Genomic DNA, 18572 nt, shown 5'->3' on the forward strand with positions numbered 1-18572 from the left:
CTCGCAGGCTTCGAGAAATAATTTAATTACACCCAGCTAACGATAATTGCCGGAACGATAATTCGATGTTAACCCGCACCGAACCGAGAGTGTACATTTCCTGCGCGCGGCGCTGCGGCTTTCTTATTTCACGCATACGCGACTTGTCGGCCGGCGTTGCCGAGTTTCAATTATCCGACGAATAAAAAGTTGCTACTTCGCTTATAAATCATCGCTACGTTATTATGATTATCTTCTAATTTATGAAACCAACTTTCCCTTCCAATTTCGACTTACTGATCGATGTTTTAAATTTTAAAGGACTATGCTTTTCGTCGGTCATTGGTTTGTTCGTCCACCGAACAGGCGGCGCCTCAAACGTCAATTATACGCAAAAGTTCGTCGACCCGATATTGCCGATCGTACAGAAACATCCACCTAACCTTAATCTAACGACAAATTGTCAGTAGTTTCCCTTGTGGGGAAAAGATCAGTTAGAAACAATTAAGTCGGTCTGTGCAGCAGCTTAAATCAGAAACGACACTAATACGTCTTCCGTAAGTTTCTCTTTCTCTGTGTTTCATCTTGCCCCTCCTACCTAGCAGTCAGGTCCGGCTGTCTGATTACAGGGGAACACCGAAAGGAGATCCACGCACCGATCCCTGCTGTTTCTCTCTCCCGGCTCGTTCTTCTTATCCCTCGTAATAATAATTACCAACACACCGCGGTGCAGGCACACCGAGAAACCAACGGCAGCAGCAACACGGAACGAACAGCTATCTAAAAGGTGAGGTCGCCGGCGCTGATGTTGCTAGTGGTGGTGAGGGTTCACACGTGGAGTGATGTATGCCCCGTGTGCGGCACGATGCGTAACACGGGGAGCCTATACGTCTACATGCCCTGAGGCTTCCAAAGTCGAGCCTTCTCCGCTGCTCATGTCATACATGCATACACGTGGCGCGACACGCGTACGTGTGCTCATGTGTGCGTGTGCGTGCTGTGCGTGCATCTAGAAGAACCGAATCGAACTTCTTCTCGCGCGAGAACGCCATTTTATGAGTTCGTGTTGTTTGCTCGACCGACAGAGGAGCGCCAGGCGTCGTTGAAAAATTATGGAATCTCGTTGCTTATGGGTCGCGGGTACTCTCATTAGCGGAAGATTAAAGTGATTACGCTCCACGTGAACGTACGTTTCTCGAGCGTAGATGGAAGGTGAATTGCACGATAAATTTTAAAGTTCTCTCGTAAAAACATGACGAGGTGGGCGCGATGCTCGATTTGGAAGCCAAACTAGGCGTTTCAGAGGTTATACACACGACAAATTAGAGGGGCGTGAGAATTCACCGGATTATGCCTCTTAACTTCGATCGCGGTATCGAAGTATCGTTTAATCACGCGTTTTGGTTTGTCGTATCGATACCTGGTTTAATAATTTGGAATTATTCTTCAGTGTATTTATCCTTAAAGTTGGACCAACGAGAAAAAGAATTAGATAACGTATGAATAGGTTAGAATTAAGTTTTGAATTTAATACCTTTTTGAACAGTTTAAGATTTAATTATGTAGTCAAAGGAACATTAGCGTTTGTTCGAATCAGACTTTCATCAAAGTTTAGATAATTAGGAACACCAAAGAACTAAACAAAATGCTAAGATATACAATACATAAATAATAATAAATAAAATAGTAATCAAATTTACGATACGTTTACTAGATTGAATGAAATAAAAATTGAGTCATGCTAGCGATATCAATCTAACCCAAGCTACAAACTATTTATTTATCTTTTTTTATTTATATTAAAGATGATTAACATCAATCAATTAAATTTAGGTTGGGCTGTATAAAAATGTGGCCACCTGAGATGCCAGAATAAGATGTAATGGAAACTGAATTTAATTGAAGGTTTATATGAATTTCTCGGAAACTAAGGCCGAACGGCAGCGAATGGCAACATATGTCAAGGTTATTAAAATCGACGAGGTGTGTCCTGATGTAAATAATTAGCTAAAAAGCGAGACTTGACTGATACACATAAAATTCGGGTAGTATGCATATTAAACGAGCGGATGAGGTAGCTCGAAAACTCAGCCGCGTAGCCGATGTACGTCGATTTCTCTGAAGTGGCGCTGCATAATTTTTCGAAAACGTATCTCATGGAAAAGTTCTTTAAAATTTCGTTGGGCATCAACAACCGTTATAAATCGCGCCTAATCGCGTTTTTTAAACACTGCTCGTCAGTTCATCCCTCAAGCGAGCAAGGCATTTCTCTTTCCTCACCGAGTCTTTTAAAAGACCAACTGTATGAATTGAAACATATAGAAAAATGATGGTCACAAATACTTTTTTTTTTGTAAATTCTCGTTAGAATCTTTTATTGTTTATATCATCTTTTCGCGATGTACAAACTTATTTAGCTTCAAAATGAAATATAAAGGGAATCTTGTAAATAGGTAGTAAACCAAAATTTTGCTGCAAGAACTGCTTGCCCGTGAAAAACAGAAAATGTGTCTTATCGTCTTCTTCATCTGTAGTCTTCGTGTAGAATCACTCAAGTTTCCCTTCTATCTTTTTTTCTCTTACTTACGTAGTCGTAATACGTAAAACGTTCCCGCCCCTTCATAACGATCGAGTTTTCGAGATTTATTTGGTGCGTGGCTGGTACTCTACACGAGACATGGCCAATCTTAAGGTAATCCTGTTTTTCAGGCCGTTCAATCAGCAAACCTGGGAAAAAGAAGTTTTGGGAATCGTGGCGCGTATAAAGCATCGAAGGTGCTAACCGATGCCCGAGCGCAGGTACACTCGTACGTCTTCGGGGACGGTGAGGATCAGGGTCGTTAACACTGGTTCGCGGCGGGTACATCGACGTCCGACGGGGGTCGGCACCTTCTTTTTTCGATTCTACATACGTACCGACGGATATACACATTGATTGCATTTTTGCGTCCGTGCCGGGTAATAATGCTAATTTGGTAAGTAGAAATGGGCATCAGCGGGCGGTCAGCCAGACCATGGAACACACGGTAGCACGGGTAGCGCTAATGCCTCGTTTTTGTCCTCTTCCCTCCTCGGTTTACCTCCACCTCCTCCTCCTTCTTCTCTTGTTCTTTCAGCCGCTGTTGCTTCGTTCTCCACCTTCTTGATCCGCTACCACAGGTCTTCCCCACCTCCTTCTGCCTCTCCATTCTCCTTCACCGCCGCCACCTCGGCGTTCTTCGTCAGACAAGCCGCCAGCTACGGCGGCAGGCGACATAATGACGGCCAGACCTCAAACCTCAAACCTCCTAACTGAATCATGAGTCCTCTTGGTCGTCCGCACCCGGACGGCTCCTCGACTCGCAGCTAGCGGCGCAGCTTCTCGATTTACCTCGCGGTGGAGCCTGCTGCGGCCCCCGATGTCGGCTCGTTTTGTCTTTTTCCTTTCGGCGACTCGCCAGGGCCCGATGTTTCTGTCGTATTGAATCGCAAACAGCCAAACAGCGAAAGGAGCAGAGCTCCGGACGAGCAACTCTCTCTTTCTTTTCTCCCTTTATTTCCCTTTCTCCACGTAGATCCCGCTTTTTCGACCAATAAAACCAGGTAGAGGCATTTTGTTGAATGATTGCGGGCCGTTTTAATTTCCCCCGACGAGCTTTAGATTGAGAGAGGCGGCGGATGCGCGCAGCCGAGTCATCCCCGCAGCTTGTATTTATGTCCCTCGAGCAGATGACACCGAGAACATCGTAATGATAAACAGATTTTGTTTAATTTGGACATTAGGTTCGCTGGGATGTTTGTTGGGCGTTTGTATTTTGATTATAGGCTTGTGCGATGAGTAATAGCATGAAAGAAGTCGCGTTATTAATGATTAAACGTCGTTAAGATTTGCCTTTGGAATCTGACTATTTCAAAAGTCAGTGAAAGCACGAAAGAAAAGCTTTCCAACGTTGTATTTACGCCTATTAGTCGCACTTTCTTAATTAAAAAATTCAAAATTAAACAATTCAATATAGATCTTATCACGTAACATAGTCGACGATAAATAAACATTTTATTAAGCGTTATTTTCATTTCTTTATTTAACGTGTAACCGATAGATTTTAAGTATTTTGTTCGTAGATTTAAGCAAACGGTTTAGTTGTGGCAACCCTACATTCAATGTATTTCTCAGGCGGTGGATGTTGCTGGGGTAGGCTGTCGAAAACTTTCTGAAAACCTTTATAATGGTTCCGATAAAAAGCACCCCTACGGGACACATATGCTACAGTGGTTTTTCTTTCAAACCACAAGTCCGCTCAATCTCCTATTTGATTCTGGCGACAGGTAATCGATAACTGTGCGATTGGCGTCCATCAGATTGTCATCCTGCGAATCTCCTAATAAATATAGTTTATTAGCGCGCATCGTTTGACTTTCCCGAATGTTCAGATCAGGGATACGATATATTCGTTGATGTTACTAATTTTGTAAAATGGATTCAACCTTAGAATCGGTAGCAAGATATTTATAGATTCAGAGTTATAATATAAATGTCAAGATAATAATGATAATTACGATATTGTTAACAATTTTATCACATACTTAAGGAGTAATCTACAACGTGTATTTTTTTTATCAAAAAAAGCAACTTTAAAAGTAAACGCGAAGCATTTTGACGAAGATGGTTCCTTGGTAATGGCAGTCACGTACAGTTTTCTCTCTGACTGAAATGTCGAAGTCGATGAGGCTAGAGAGCTCCCTATCACATTGTAACTGTTACTGCTTAGGGGTTTTAAAAGGGGGTTGAAAGGACATTATGTCGACGAGCGAGAAAAGGGACGGCAGTCTACGAAGTTAGAGCACGAAACTCTAACCACGGTATGAAAAATGTTGTAACGTTGCTTTCAGCTGTTCATTGTCGAAATAGCAATAAATTAGTTGCAGCGACTTTAAGAAAGAAAATATCGGGCAATACTTTTCGACATTTATTTTACATTTTATCTATTTTTTTTAAAATGTGTGTCGGCAGTCAATGAATATTTTTAGATCCAATTTTTGCCAACCAATTTTATTAAATAATGCTTTTCACTGTAACTTTGTTCTACATATATCTGTCTGTCGTTCTATCGAATAACAGTACTAGATATCAACCGTGTGAGTCGACGGTATTTCACCGTTCCATTTTTTTATTTTTGACATTTGTCTTGAAATCAATATCGTACGATGTGATGTTTGTATTTCTGTTATTGCAAATTGAACGTGATTCAACAAGACGATATTTGGCATTAATCTCCGTTTAAAATACTCGGAAGAAACAAAACCGCAATCAAAATTGAATTCATCTTACTTCACTGTCAATTTTCTGATTGAACGATGAAAAACTACACGAGGGTAACAACCTGTCGCCGTAATTTCCATATCCATTGCTTATTTCAGGCGCAAATTATCTTAGAACAAGGCTCGTTAAGTCAGACGTTGGTCGGAACGTGTGTCACGAATTTGCAAATGGCGTGAAGCTGACGAGACCAAAGAAGAGGCAACCGTGACTCGAAGTCACGGGCAAGAGAACGCGTGACAATAAGTGAATCGACTCTTTGAACGTGTCAGTCGAAAGTCGGAGCTCGGGAAGAGGATCTGTCGTCACTTGGTTGGTATAGTTGATTTCTTCGACAAGATGGAACAGACTGGCGAAAGAAAGAGGAAAACAGACTATTCCGTGGACCGTGACGGCGCACATACCGTCTTCGATATGGCATATACGAGGAAGAGTACTACCGATGGCCTGGGAATTTTCGTGGCGAGGATCTCTAACGCGGTTCCGATGTATCTTCTCGTACGAAGAAGATCGAAAGCGCGAGAACGAAGCAGATAGACGGAAGAGCGAGACCGAGAAACATCGGAAGAAACAGAGAGAACAAGTAGAAATTGCTGGAGGTTTGAAGAGGCGCGAGTAATTTTGATAAAACAAGTAGGGAGATCGGTAGCTGAAACGAAGAAGGAAAAAACGAGGACGGTAAAGTATGGGTTAATTTGCTAGAAGGGGATGGGGATTGTAATTCCACGTGACGAAAGTTGGCGCAATATCGCATTAATCTTCGAGGATAGACGTACATATGTATCGATCGTTGTTGGAAAGGGTCAGACTCGGGGATCGACTGGAAATCGATTCCAGCAGGGCGATTCCGGAGTATAAACACTTTATACCTCCGCGATCTTTCGCCCCTTATTTCCTTCTTCTCTTTCCTTCTCTTCTCTTATCCTTCGATACTTGGATCGAGCCACCGTGTATTTCAAACGTACTCCTTTTCCTGGCGGATTTCTATAAAACGAGGCGAGAGCAACACGGCGTTGAGGCCGCGGCGAAGGGGGCAGAAAAGAGCGCGACGACATTAACCAAGAGACAGGAATGAAAGGATAAAGGAGAGATAAATCCTAGAATTGTAACCATCGGCAAGGTACTCGCGCGAACTAGCGGAATGGGGCCGAGAGGGGAAGAAGGAAGAAGAAGGGACGAGGAAGGGACGAGGAAGGGACGAAGAAGAAACGAAAGAGCGATCCGAGATGGAAGAGGATCGAGGGAAAAGATCCTCTCTGTGTCGGTGGATGTAGAGGGGAAAAATATAATGGTGGCTGGGGCGAGGAGGGGGATATACCTACCATCGATGGATATCGAGTAGGCGAGTTGGTACGTGAGATAATAAGGCGTGCTCGGGCATGCCGATGGAAACCGCACGCGGCATTATTCAAATTGAATCCGGTAAGAATTATTATTGGCGGGCAAGTCGGGGCCGAGCCGGCTCATTCCGCGGGCGCATTTGCGAATACGAGGAGGAAAAGAGGAGCTGTAGGAGTCAGGTAGAAGTAGGAGGAGGAGGTGGTGGAGGAAGAATAAGCAGGAGAGGAGAGGGAGAGAGGAAGCTAGAGAGAGAAAGAGCGTGGTGGTGGTGGTGATGGTGGTGGCGTTCGAGGTGGTTCAGGTGGAGGGAACGACCTCGCCATCACGACCTCGCCGTATGATCCACAGCAGTATCGCTCGATGACCCTGGTGTCATTACGCCTCACTCTGGACGTCATTACGCTAATGTCCATCTCCTTTTCTTCTTCTTCATTCTCGAGACCCGGTGCCTTTCGTTTCTTCTGGTCACCACACCTCCACGTCGAAGGATACTTGACACGGTTCGCGTTCCAATCCTTGAACAGCCGATGCCCTTGCCGCCTCCAACCTTCCTCGAACGACGCGCGTAAGGCTATTTCGATTGGTACTTAACCTTCGAGTCTTTTCGCCTTTTTCTTCCTTTTTTTTTTACGCCTCTCTTTGTCTCGTTACCAGGTGGTCATTCCTGTTTTCATTGTGTTTCGATTCTAAGGCACCTCGGGGATCGTGTGTCCACTGAGATCTTTAATGGATGTATCGTTACGTCGTGTTGTTTATAGCGTTCTGAAGGGATTTTTGTAACGGCAGATGTTTATTGATTTTGAGTGAACAAAATGGCAGAATGGGTGTTTCGATAGGCGTAAGAATTGCTTGGATGGTTTAAGGTTTATCGATTCATTTATTGGCGATTGTTAAGAACTATTAATTTTTAGACGTGGAGATATATTCTTGAAGGTGGAAATGCGAGGCTTGGTTGGAAACTAGTAGATATTGTTATTCCTACACAGGTGATTCCTCGCAGAAACGAATAAACGCGGTACAGCTCGTAACTTATTAATTTTATTTGTTGAGTTATCGAGCAAGTTTCAATCGCTGAACCGTAAAAAAAATGTATGCCATAAGGGATGAAATAACGTTATTCCAAACGTTCCATCTTTACCACACGCATGACTCAACATCTAAGCCGAAAATCCTCTCACGAAGAGAACAATGCTCGCTTACATAAAGAAGACTAACCCTGAAGAAATTACTGGCGGTATCCCATTCGTATTCGAAACGAGACGAGCTGTTAACGAGGCGCGCTTGCCACTCGAATTCGCGACCAGAGGTGGTTCCGTCGTCCACCACACATTCCGTTTCTTCTTTCGTCTACGCTCGTGTTCACCTCGTTCTATTCTCTCTCTTTCCCATTTCCTAACCGTGTTCACCTCTCTTTCTGTTATTCTACGTTGCAGAAGGCATCCTGGCGAGGTGTTTGGACCGCAGACCACACCGAGTCACGCACGGTAATAACCCTTGGCGAGGGTGAATACGGTTACCTACGGCCTACGGTTACCAGTCGGGTTAAAGCCCTACGGAGTTTCGTTCCGGCCGCTATACTTGTTTTTACGGTTCATAATTCAGCCGAGTGTATTTCAAACGCCTGCCAATGCGGGACCGTAACGTCGATGCGCTTGTGTCGTCGTTCGAACGGAGCAAACCCCGCATTACGAGGCGTCACTTTGGGCCCCGGGGAGATTTAAGCTCGTCGTACGCGACGCGAAAACTCGTCACCCACGATTGCCCGGTTATTTATGCACTTCGTCCACGGCTGGACGTTCGGGAATTAGCCACGAGGCTAACCGAACGAAATGTGCGGTCGCCGCGCGGCTCCTTCGACCGTTTACAGCCCGATGGAAATATGTCGCGCACGCCGGACAATGAGGGTCAGCCGAGTAATGAAATACGATCGAACGGCCGATAAATCTTGGTAGAACGGTCCGTTGTTCCGTAAAGAATCCGAAACGTCGATTACGATGGACAGTGGGGACGAACGGCAAGGGTTACGCGCCGCGAGATGCCACTTTGTTGTTTCAGGGTGGAGAAGTGTTCGGTGGTTAGGTCTCTGAAGCTTTCTCACGACGATCGTATGTACGCGAGTAATGCTACGAGAGAACGCGATAAGTCTATTTCTCGTTTCTCGTAGTAGAATAATTTCAAAATTTGTTGCATCGTTAACTGATTCTTTATCCTCTTTGTCGGTCAAGGGTAAAGAAGGCTTTAGAGAGTCGAATTTTGAAACTTTCTTACGATGATCGCTAGGGAGTAATACGATGGGTAAGAGATTCTTTTTGTTTTTTTTTTATAGCTGTTGTACATCGATAATGGTTCGATGATAGCAACGAACGTGTTAAGAGCGAAGAAGACTTGGATGGTGAGAGTCAAGATTTTGTAGCTTTTCTACAACGCACGCGAAGGTAGAGAAAGAAAGGTACGAGTAATAAGTCATATATTTTGCTTGTTTTAAATTGACTCTATACTACAAAACCATTTTTTTATTTTATTTTAGGATCGAATAGGTATGGACTACATGTCTTAACGACACGCAGCAAATTGCAATGTTACAAACTGTCCACTGAATCTCTTTCGATTGTAACAGCGCGGCATATCTTACAATTCGTTACAGTCATGTCTGTCAAATTTCGAGGCTCACCTCGAGTAGTCGGTCGAGCATGATAGTTTATTGTTCCAGTATACGAGTGTACGAACACTAATATAAACACAGGCCAATTCTATGGCGTGTATGGTGTACAATTCTGGTTTACGGTACGCTTGAACATTCTCTGTGCAGAGCACAATGCATATACGTTATGTATGTATATAAAAGAAGAAAAAGAAAGGGAGAGAGATGCCTCGGAGGTGTTACGGCGTAACTCCGTCATTATCCTCGGCGGCCGTGATCGTCCGGGGAAAATTATATTCAGATGAGAAGGAAATCAATTCCACGATAGAATCGGCGAGCCTTCGATTAGAACCGAAGCTGGTGCGGGAAATGCAACGGAAAGTGGATTAAATTCCAACGGATGTTTCTTTTTCGAGTATTACCGTCGAGAACATTGCTTCCTCCGAGGCCAGGTTGTCTTCGAAGTTTTCAGTCGGCGATTCATTTAAAATATTTCTGAAAATATCTGAAACGTCTTATATTTTCTTCTTCCTTTTGTACGACGAGTAAGCGTTCGTTAATTTTAATATCACGCTTAGCTAGAATTTTTTGTTCTTGAATTACAACATTAATTTCGTTTAACGTCGATCGTTCGTTAAATTTTTGGAAATATTACTCGCTGTATATTTGAAATGAAATTTGTAAATATCTAATTGTAGAATGAAAATATTAATTCCAAAGTTTAAGCTGCGAGCTTTTTAAATTAACAGATACCTTTCTATTTTGATCTTCTCTGAAATTATTCTTTAAGTTTGTTTATTTTAGAAATAATCGTTACTTCTGCCTATACATCTTGATATTATATTGTAATATCTGAATCATTCGAATAATTACAAGCGCTACTATAAACGAATTCGAGGAAAGAGCGTAAAACGTCGATACGAAGCCACTGAAAGTATCGCTTAAATACCTTTCGATCGTTTCACAGCGTTATAGGGAAACATTTAGCCATACGATCTTCCTGTCCCTTCTTTCTTTTTTAATTTTCCCTCCTCTTCCTCATCCCGCTTTCGGCCTGGAGCCTCTCTCCAGTTCTCTCTACTTACATTCCGCAGCCGGCTCCGTAGCGCACCGTGGCTTAATTGGCGATAAAACCTCGCGGCCTCGTAAAAAAATCTCGCCTACCCCTACATTGTATTAATTAGGGCCCTTATAATGCCTTAAATAAGGCGTAGCTTAGTTATGGGTTGGTCGAGGCCGAGTTGCGCCGTGTTATCTCGCTGGTTAACCACCCCGCCGCCTCCGTGTCCATCCTTTGCCTCTCCATTCTCTCCTTTGTCCATCTCTTTCTTTCTTTCTCTCGCGTGTTCCAGAGATACCTGAACGACCAATTATCAGCCATAATATCATCGAGGCCCGGCGGGCTCGGATTAATCGTATCCGGTTTCCTATCTCGCGGAAAAAGCGCTATAAAAGAATTTTCTGCCGCGGGAGATACGACTGGACGTGGCGGTCGTAATAAAATCTATCGGCCCATCGACCGTCCTTGGCGATGCCTCGTGCTGGTTCGAAATCGTCCGCGCGACGATACAAAATTTGTCACGTGCATCCTGTTCTAAGTATTTAGACGAAATTTTTCGAAATTCGATTCTATATCATAGCGTTTATCTTGTAATACGGAGGACTCTGTACAACTAGTTTATCCAGTTACGCTTTAATCCACGTTACTTTTCTTCTAAATATTTTCGCGAAACTTTTACAAAGTAGATTTTACATCGTTTTCCAACTAAACTGTGACGTCGGTCGTATCGCAAGTTCGTGGTAGAAATTTTTACGAATGAAATTTTGTGTTACGGCATATTATGACGGTTAACTCGTATTAATACAGAACGTTTGAAGTAGCTCCTTCGCTCAAACTTTAGTTGCATCAACAAGGGATTCCAAGTAGTTTCTCTGGTCAAACTTTGATCGGTATTGGCTTCGGGCGACTCAGGTATTAGAGCTACTCATCTCGAAACGGTATTTCCGTATCGTGCAACGATTTAAATATTACACGTTGATCTTTTTCTTTCTCTCCGCTTCACGGAATGTGCACGCGCGCACGATGACTGGAACGCGGGAAACGTGTTTAAATGGTCAGCGGGATGATTCGGTGCTCTTATTACAACGTCTGCTACACGCGAATGTTGCCCCTAATGATAGTCCGCTTAGTGGGATGATTACAGCCAGCAGAGAATACGGCTATCGAACGGCGTGGCGGAATCGATGGATTACGAAAATAAATCGAACGCTGCGATACACCTCTTTTAAGGATGTTACGCTATGATTTAATATGCCCGAATCTCGGCGCCACGGTGATTCGTCGCCTGCGGCCTTGCTCTTCGTTTTGATTGTACGTTCGTTTAATTTTTCGTCGCCGCATTTTGCCAGCGAAACGCGTATTTCGTTTAAATCCCTATTTTCATCCTAAATATCCATCGATAATCGCTGAACAACCGAGAAACGGAAATACAGGGTGTTTCAGGGATTATAGGCAAAAGAACGTAACCGGCCAATAGAATTCGCGGAAAGGGAATAAATCGGTTTCGATAAATGTAGACCCACGGTCTACAGGTTGATTTTAGACGTTTAATTTTTTTAACTCGGAAAGTTTCTCGATCGTACGACTAGGAGGTATATTATAAAATTCGTTATTTTATGGCTTCTGTATGAGATTAATATTTCTAGAACCATCGTTACTCGTAAGTATCGTTATATCGTATATCGTATATTATACATAGGTGTATTGTGTATTGTATTTGTGAAAAATATTTATATAGCTCAATACGTGCCATTTGAACGGATTTAAACCATTTTTTAACAAAAATAAAAGATAAAAAGACAACGATAACGTAGTTTGGACCCAAACGGGTTAAAGCAATACTTACTATATATATATATACGCACACACACATATGTCAGTATCACTTAAGAGGGATAATTGCTCGTCGCTACATCAACGATTCTTCCTTTCTAATGGCTTCCATTAAAACGAATCGTTTTAATGGAATCGCGCTAGTAAGTTGATTCAGAGTTACGGAGATCAGGTTGTAACCCTGTCGATTCCTGGGCGTAAACGGCACGCGCTTGGGTGGGTCTGGAACCAGGACTCATTGGGCCCGACTTCTTTCGTTCGATTCTTATCTGGTACGGGGCCGCATATAATTACAATTAAAAGAGATGGTCGTCGATAAGGGAAGAAGACCTCCGTGTGTCGAGGGGTTCTTCTTCTTAGGCCCCGGCTATATCCTCCCTCTTTTGCCTCTTCTTCTTCGTTCTATCGCCTGTTCACTCAGGGGTCCAGTCGATGCACCCACCTATATGGTTATAAAAGGGATGGTCAGGGGAGGCCCGGATTACAGGGGGGAAGGGAAGAATGGTGGCATAATATCCGCTTGAACTTAAGTTATATTCCTCCTCGTGCAGCCGAGATATCGGTGCGGAGGTGGAGTTCGGTTCGAGGGTATGCTAATTCCGGCCTCGGGCCACCACGCAGCCCTTAATAGCCAGCTGAGCAGCTCTTATGCCAGCAACTAGCGCTCGTATATACAGCGTAGAGGGACGGTGTGCATCTCTCGTAGTTATAGAGGTCTCCCGGAGTCGATGGTACCGTCGGCGAGAATCACCGGTTTTTCGGAATGTTAATGTCCCGGTAGAGGCGCCCCTTGCTCGGCTCATGTCGACGATTAGCGCTCGTACGTGTAATTGGGATAATGCGTCGAGACTCTCCTTCTCCCTTCCTCTTCTTCTCCTCTATTACTCGTTTTCCAGGTATTCGGGACTTTTTATCGTATTTAAGCGAGGGAGTTTAAATGGCCGTGTACGGATACCTCCGGGGGTATACGTGCGCTTCCAATGGCCGCGTGATTGCTCTATCTCTCTTTCTCTTCCGCGCGCCGTTCCGTCGTTTTTAGCCAGAATTTCAGCTCGTGACTTTCCGCTCTTTGGATAATCCACGGAGCGGATTACCTACGCAGACGAATCGGGATCCTGCGGTTCCGGGAACCCCGTGTTTTCGAAAACACGGTTTTCAACGGGGATTGCTCTTCCTCTTTACCAACTTATTCATTTTCACCGGCTTCCTCTTCTTTTTCTTCTTCTTCTTCTATTTTAGCCTTTCTTTTAAGGATTTTGTCCTTCTCTTTCTTCTCCTTCTTCTTCTCGAGATAGAGGAAACTTTTCTCGTGCAACGAGTCGTGCCATTCGAACGATCGTTAGTTTTCCTTTCTCGTTACAAGACGATAAGCGAAATAAGACAGGAAAATCTTGAACGTTTTTCACCTTGTAAGTAGGAGGTTAAGTAGTTTGGTCCTCTCGCGAGATTATTTTCAAGACGCGTGTATATTTATTAATGCCAGAGGTTTCAAGATATAATTTGCAAGGGGAACCTAATTTTTATAGGTAGAGCATATATCCCGGATATTTAGTACGACGTTTTAAACAAAAACTAGACAGATACCAAAATACAGATTCGCGAGTTTGATACATCTTATCTAAACAAAAAGCGCAAACCTGAAACGACGGAAGAGTCGTTCCAAACTGTATCTATCCGGAAACGCTTCGAAGTTCACGTCGAAGGATTTCTACAACTTCGAGACCTGTCTCGGAACTGTCTTTCATCCCGATCACGATTTCCAGCCGGGAAGACTGACTCCATCGGTCGTCTTTGGGTGCCCCCACTCCTCTCTTCGTACCAATCGCTCGTTCCAAACGCGATACGCGGTTCGGTCGCGAAGCGCACGATCGATCGTTATTTATCGACTAATTCGTCTCCATTTAGAAAAAACATCTGCCGTTTCCGAACGAGGGCTTTTGCACCGCGAGCTACGATCCGGGGCCCACGGCGAATAATTCTTAGGAGAGAACGATCCGACGCCAACCGACGATTCCTACCTCATAGGCAGATAATCGCCTTTGATTTCTCTCTTCGATTCCTGCTCTCTACCCTCCCTTCCTCCGCTCTCTTACCCCCGGTTACCCTCCCTCGCCCTTCATCTCCTTCTGCTCGAGTCCGCGCGATCGGAGATCACTCCCTTCTTATATAATTACCTTATTTCCGAATAATTGGCCAATTTATACTCGAGTCCCAGCTGAAAACAATCCACCTCTCTCTCTCCCCCTTCTCTCCTCCGGTCTCGCTCTCCTTCTCTCTCTCTCTCTCTCTCTTTCTCTCTTGTCGGCGTTCTTTCGTCCTGCTTGGTCTCTCACCGTGGACCCCGTATACACCGTGTGCCCCATAGGGCCCCGTAGAGCAGTTATTTTATGTATATGGGAGTGTGATTAGATCGGACTCCGTGCCGGTGTGTGGGTATGATAATTCTGCCCGTAGGGCTTCGTGGGGCAGTCTCCACCCACGCCACGCACACACCACGTATCCGCGTCTATCTCCCTTTTCCTTCCTCTTCCTCTATCGTATCACGGTTCGTTCAGTTTTGTCCCTTTCTATCTGTTGGCCCGGCGCGCTCTGTACCCAGTCGTCCCACCTTTTCTTCCGTCCTTCGATTCTGCAATTCTACGTTCTACCGTGCCGGTAACATTGTAATCATTCTCGTACCGTGCATTTTTGCGCCCGGTAACCGTGCCGTGGTCGTTTCGGCTCATTTGAATTCGCGCCCCTGCGCGATCTAGTATTAGGGATCACGAGAAGGTGCCGCGCCGTTTCCGAGCCTATCTAGCGTTGCCTTCTCCACGACCGATCGTGCGCTCACAAAAGACCATTCCTACCGATTCCACCTTTATGATCGCCGTACGCCGTGAATTGTTGCGTGAGATAAGCTCGCGGATGGCTTTGTCGCGCTTTCCGAAGATGTAGGAGGGGGTGGATTAATTGGAAAATTTTGCACCAGGAAATTGTTATTTTTTCGTACTTTAAAGCGTATCTTAAATGTCCTCTTTTTGTCAGTAGATATCAGGCATGTTTGATGATATTGAAACTACGAAAGTTTTAGAAAATGGAGTCGGACCTTCTATATTCTAGTTGGAACGTTATTCGTTTTATCATCCTTTGCCTACCATATATAAATATTACATTCTCATATTATTTATATTTGTTGAGCCTAATTGTCGAGTTTGTTACGATAAAATAAGGTAACATTGTTAGTTCTACGTCAAAGAAACCACGACTGTTATATTCCTTTAAGCTTATTTTTTAGCGGGACACGATAGGTACCGAGGATGACTCTGCCAAGTTCATTGGACACTGGGAGAAAATAATACTTTCAGTAGTAGGTACATGTAACAACGAAATAACGATGTAAGATTATGTATAACACGAAAAATGATTTTTATATTAAGTATGACGTTATAATGCATACCTTTGACTTTGTATCACATGCCTCGCAACATATCGGAACCAATCTTCTCGATGCACGCGGAGCTGCGTCTCAGGGATCTTGATTACGAATCTGCCGAATCATTCTCGTCTGATTCGAATTGTTGAATGAATGCTTGTCTTGTTACCGCTGGTGACGCGTTGAAAATAACTAGTCAGGTTAAATACATTAATGATTGTCAGAAACAGATTGCGCACTTTTAATCGCCGCGGGAAGAATTTTATTGATTCAAGAGTTCGCACGATCCACCTTTTTCATATTACGCGTACATATAATTTCGTCTCGTGATGTTTCGCTTTAGTTTCGTTTAGTATGGCATAAATTCTTCTTACCTACAGCGTTGTAATTATTCATTTAACGACGGAAGTTTCCAGTCGAATTAAACATGTATTGAAATTTTTGGATTTTTAAAAAATCTCTATCGTTAACGATTTATCGCCTTTGATATTCGTACGATGCAAATCTGTGGTTGTTTAATTTCATACGTCTCTAGAATTGTTCAATATCCTTTGAAATGATTAATACCGATGTGTTCTCGTATCAGGTTATAGTTTCTGATATTTTTAATATTTCTAATATTGATATCAATTAGCGTCAGTCTTATACGTGACTTTCTTTCGTGATTTCATGGATATTATTGTAGTGTTGTGCGAATTGTAAACGAGCGGTTGCTGAGCGTGTGCATGATGGGGCTTAAACAAAAGATATCAGACAAAAGACAAAGGGTCGTTAAGAGACATAAACGAATTAACAGCAGTATGAGTTGAGAAGCCAGAGAGTGCGGATTGCGTTGTCGAGATAGTGTTGTTAGCGTTGTCGAGAGAGAGTTGAATCTGTGTTAACGAGAGTTGTTAGTTAATTATAATACGTTGTTACGATTAGTTCATGTTAAATAACCATTGTTTTCTGTTTAATCCATCTATTATTAATAAACTAATCATTATTATATTTACGATACTACATTATCGATAAACGTCACTATCTCGAGATAACTCTCGAAATCTATTTAAAGCGACAAAGTGAGTCTACGAGCCATAAAGGCTAATCGCATAATGCGTCCTCTTGATATTTCTCGGAAGAACAACAAACAAAATTATCCAGTGCGAAGGAAGTAGGCGAGTATCCCTTTCAGCGGACAGGCTCTTGATTCTCCGAGCGATCTACGTCCGAATGGCAACGAACGCCCGGGTCCCACGTTACACTTTTGCTACTTCCTACTCGGTGAGAGGTTCGCATGGAATCGAACGAGACAGCGAGAGAAAAGGTGAGACAACGATAGGAGGAAGAAATCGAAAGAAGATCGCGATCGGTTGCTTGGGAAGGGGGATGAAAAAGCAGGACCGATCGAAAGAAGAGGCAGTGTGTGTAGCAATTAAGTTGGTGCTTACGAGGATAATTAGCGAAGGATCGAACGAGGAGGCAGCTGGCCAGCGGTGGAATCGGGACCCATCTTCGTTTCTTGCCTCCTCGAATCTTCTTTTCTCTCTCTCTCTCTCTCTCCCTCCCTCTCTCCTTTTTTTTCATCTTGTAATTCCCTTGTAGCCGCATTTACCTACATAATTATCGTCATGATGATTATGACTGGCCACGGAGCCAATGGAACCCACGGGCACGTCGCCGCGTGGCAACGCGTTTCCCTCGACGCCGTACTTCTCTTTCCCTCTTCGCGGTACGAAAACTTATTACCGAGTGGCCCGAAGAAGCGGTCGCCCCGAGCTGTCCAGGAACTCGTTGCCAGGTTTAACACGCTATAGACGTGGATACGTACGAATGGTATTCGCGTACGCGGTGCATTTTCTGACGTATCAGGATAGGATAGTAACTTAAATCGTTTTAAAACAAATTTTATTGGACGCAGACAGCTGGAATAATCAAACGGTATTCATTGAAAGAAAAAGAAAGGTTTAGCTTTGACATCATTCAGTTTACAGATTTCATATTTAAAGGTCTTAAATCGTTAGTATTCTATCAAGCAACTCGACTCGTCCGAACGAGACTTTAGAGCGTTATAGTACGTGTAAAGAGAAGCAGAAACGCGTCGAATAAATATGTATTGTGGACGAAAAACTCGTAACGATAGAATACTAAGGGTAAATGGTACAGGGAGAGGAAGAAACGAAGGAGATGATCGAAACACGAGGGCCTGGTAATTGCTGCGGACCGGTCGTTAGGTGACTACGGAGCCGGGTGAAAGTTCAGTTAATTCGATTAGAATCGGCTTGGTGTATAAACCGCGGTCAGGATTCGCCGTGAGCGACTCTCCATCGCGGATCTGCTTTACGTTCGGATTATGAGAGGCTCGCTCGGCTAATCTCCTTTCTCGGGGTCGTGCGCTGTATTATCGGACTTCCTGGTGTTGATGGCTCTCTTCGATCCTTTCGCGTTTTAGGCCCCGCGATCACGGTATTTGCGTTTCCTTCGCGCGGATTAATGGCCTTCGTATTTAGGAACACAACCGTCCCGGCTGGCGTTGCTCGTGAAATCTTGATTTAATAGGCCGACAAGGAAATTATCGTTTCGTCGTGCAACGTTCGGGGTTACTCAAGCTGCGATCATTACCGTTATTATTACTGTTATTTCATTACTGTTAGTTTTGTCTTCCATGTGATTTCACAGATTTTTTATTCGGTCGAGCGTGATTACGATTACGAGCGTGTTGAAATTCGTTTGACGCGGTTACGATTGGAATGCGTGCAAATTATCGTGCTACCGGGCGCTTTTATTTCAATGGAAATTTGTTTTTAGCCTTTTCGAAACACTTTAGATGCCTTTTAGTTTTTGTTTACGCTAGACCTTTGTGCGTGGAATTGGAAATTGAATTGACATAAAAGTTTTACTCTTATCGGAGGGATTTCACAGAAACGTATGTTACGAAGTCGACGTTATGAGATTCCGGCGTGTGGAATCGTGCGGGTTGATCTTTCAGTGACAAATTATATCGTGCGTCGTTTCGAAATAATCGATC

General features: G+C 43.7%; 1 long non-coding RNA gene across 1 annotated transcript; it reads left to right on the plus strand.

Moving 5' to 3' along the window:
- Window positions 1-71: 71 nt before the first annotated feature.
- LOC138178148 (uncharacterized) lies at window positions 72-9902 on the plus strand. Its single transcript, XR_011172614.1, has 7 exons — window positions 72-536; window positions 609-766; window positions 1813-1962; window positions 2689-2954; window positions 5377-5953; window positions 8943-9065; window positions 9144-9902. It is a non-coding gene; the product is annotated as an uncharacterized LOC138178148 (long non-coding RNA).
- Window positions 9903-18572: the final 8670 nt, after the last annotated feature.

This window comes from Bombus flavifrons, chromosome 3 (assembly GCF_040668555.2).
Source record: "Bombus flavifrons isolate JBK064 chromosome 3, iyBomFlav1_principal, whole genome shotgun sequence".
In the NCBI taxonomy this organism is placed as follows: Eukaryota; Metazoa; Arthropoda; class Insecta; order Hymenoptera; family Apidae; genus Bombus; species Bombus flavifrons.